The sequence below is a fragment of the Dermacentor andersoni genome, chromosome 7 (assembly GCF_023375885.2).
Source record: "Dermacentor andersoni chromosome 7, qqDerAnde1_hic_scaffold, whole genome shotgun sequence".
In the NCBI taxonomy this organism is placed as follows: Eukaryota; Metazoa; Arthropoda; class Arachnida; order Ixodida; family Ixodidae; genus Dermacentor; species Dermacentor andersoni.
The window spans coordinates 6,701,372-6,703,883 of NC_092820.1; the positions used below are offsets into that span (position 1 = coordinate 6,701,372).

The following is a 2,512-nucleotide window of genomic DNA, read 5'->3' on the forward strand; positions in this document are numbered from 1 at the left end:
GTTCTGTGAGTGGTGGCGCTGGCTAACACTCCCAGGTTTCTACTATAGGACACATAAATACCCAAGAAAGTGGATGGGAAAACGGCGGCGCGGTAGCTCAATTGGTAGAGCATCGCACGCGAAATGCGAAGGTTGTGGGTTCGGTTCCCACCTGCGGCAAGTTGTTTATTCATCCACTATATTTTCCATTTATTTATCGTTTCTTTATTTCATTTATTAAGCACAAGTAATTTCCCCTATGTTGTCCTTGGTGTCAGTGTTTGTTGGCTTCTTGTGATATGATTAATAAAAATCGGGCCCCTCGGTTAACAACCTTTCTTCTCCTTTATTACGTAACGAGGGTCTCGAATGCCGCAACATTGATGCCTTCAGGTAGCATATGTGGGTTTATTGACCAGTTGCCCTCACCCAAAAAGATCACGTTCTCGTTACGCCTGCGGCAACAAGGACATTCCACGTCCGCTGCCAAGGTCTGTGAGTGGTGGCGTTGGCTAACACTCCCAGGTTTCTACTATAGGACACATAAACACCCAAGAAAGAGGATGGGAAAACGGCGGCGTGTAGCTCAATTGGTGGAGTATCGCACGCGAAATGTGAAGGTTGTTGGTTCGGTTCCCACCTGCGGCAAGTTGTATTTTCATCCACTTTAATTTCCAATAATTTATCGTTTCTTTTTTTCATTTATTAAGCACAAGTGATTTCCCCTATGTTGTCCTTGGTGTCAGTGTTTGTTGGCTTCTTATGATATGACTAGTAAAAATCGGGCCGCTCGGTTAACCCCCTTTCTTCTCGTTTATTACATAACGAGGGTCTCGAATCCGGCAACATGATGCCTTCAGGTAGCATATGTGGGTTTATTGACCAGTTGCCGTCACCCGAAAAGATCACGTTCTCGTGACGCCTGCGGCAACAAGGACGTTCCACGTCCGCCGCCAAAGTCTGTGAGTGGTGGCGCTGGCTAACACTCCCAAGTTTCTACTATAGGACACACAAATACCCAAGAAAGTGGATGGGAAAACGGCGGCGCGGTAGCTCAATTGGAAGAGCATCGCACGCGAAATGCGAAGGTTGTGGGTTCGGTTCCCACCTGCGGCATGTTGTTTATTCATCCACTTTATTTTCCAATAATTTATCGTTTCCTTTTTTAATTTATTAAGCACAAATAATTTCCCCTATGTTGTCCTTGGTGTCAGTGTTTGTTGGCTTCTGATGATATGATTAATAAAAATGAGGCCCCTCGGTTAACCCCCTTTCTTCTCGTTTATTACAAAACAAGGGGCTCGAATCCGGCAACATTGATGCCTTCAGGTAGCATATGTGGGTTTATTGACCAGTTGCCGTCACCCGAAAAGATCACGTTCTCGTGAAGCCTGCGGCAACAAGGACGTTCCACGCACGCCGCCAAGGTCTGTAAGTGATGGCGCTGGCTAACACTCCCAAGTTTCTACTATAGGACACACAAATACCCAAGAAAGTGGATGGGAAAACGGTGGCGCGGTAGCTCAATTGGTAGAGCATCGCACTCAAAATGCGAAGGCTGTGGGTGCGGTTCCTACCTGCGGCAAGTTGTTTTTTCATCCACTTTAATTTCCATTAATTTATAGTTTCTTTAGTTCAGTTATTAAGCACAAATAATTTCCCCTATGTTGTCCTTGGTGTCAGTGTTTGTTGGCTTCTTATGATATGACTAGTAAAAATCGGGCCGCTCGGTTAACCCCCTTTCTTCTCGTTTATTACATAACGAGGGTCTCGAATCCGGCAACAGTGATGCCTTCAGGTAGCATATGTGGGTTTATTGACCAGTTGCCGTCACCCGAAAAAATCACGTTCTCGTGACGCCTGCGGCAACAAGGACGTTCCACGTCCGCCGCCAAGGTCTGTAAGTGATGGCGCTGGCTAACACTCCCAAGTTTCTACTATAGGACACACAAATACCCAAGAAAGTGGATGGGAAAACGGCGGCGCGGTAGCTCAATTGGAAGAGCATCGCACGCGAAATGCGAAGGTTGTGGGTTCGGTTCCCACCTGCGGCAAGTTGTTTATTCATCCACTTTATTTTCCAATAATTTATCGTTTCCTTTTTTAATTTATTAAGCACAAGTAATTTCCCCTATGTTGTCCTTGGAATCAGTGTTTGTTGGCTTCTTGTGATAGGAATAATAAAAATCGGGCCCCTCGGTTAACCCCCTTTCTTCTCATTTATTACATAACGAGGGTCTCGAATGCGGCAACATTGATGCCTTCAGGTAGCATATGTGGGTTTATTGACCAGTTGCCGTCACCCGAAAAAATCACGTTCTCGTGACGCCTGCGGCAACAAGGACGTTCCACGTCCGCCGCCAAGGTCTGTAAGTGATGGCGCTGGCTAACACTCCCAAGTTTCTACTATAGGACACACAAATACCCAAGAAAGTGGATGGGAAAACGGCGGCGCGGTAGCTCAATTGGTAGAGTGTCTCACGCGAAATGCGAAGGTTGTGGGTCCTGTTCCCACCCGCAGCAAGTTGTTTAT

General features: G+C 46.5%; 1 non-coding gene across 1 annotated transcript; it reads left to right on the plus strand.

Moving 5' to 3' along the window:
- The first annotated feature begins 1,491 nt into the window (after positions 1-1,491).
- Positions 1,492-1,564, plus strand: TRNAL-CAA (transfer RNA leucine (anticodon CAA)). Its single transcript has one exon. It is a non-coding gene; the product is annotated as a tRNA-Leu (tRNA).
- Positions 1,565-2,512: the final 948 nt, after the last annotated feature.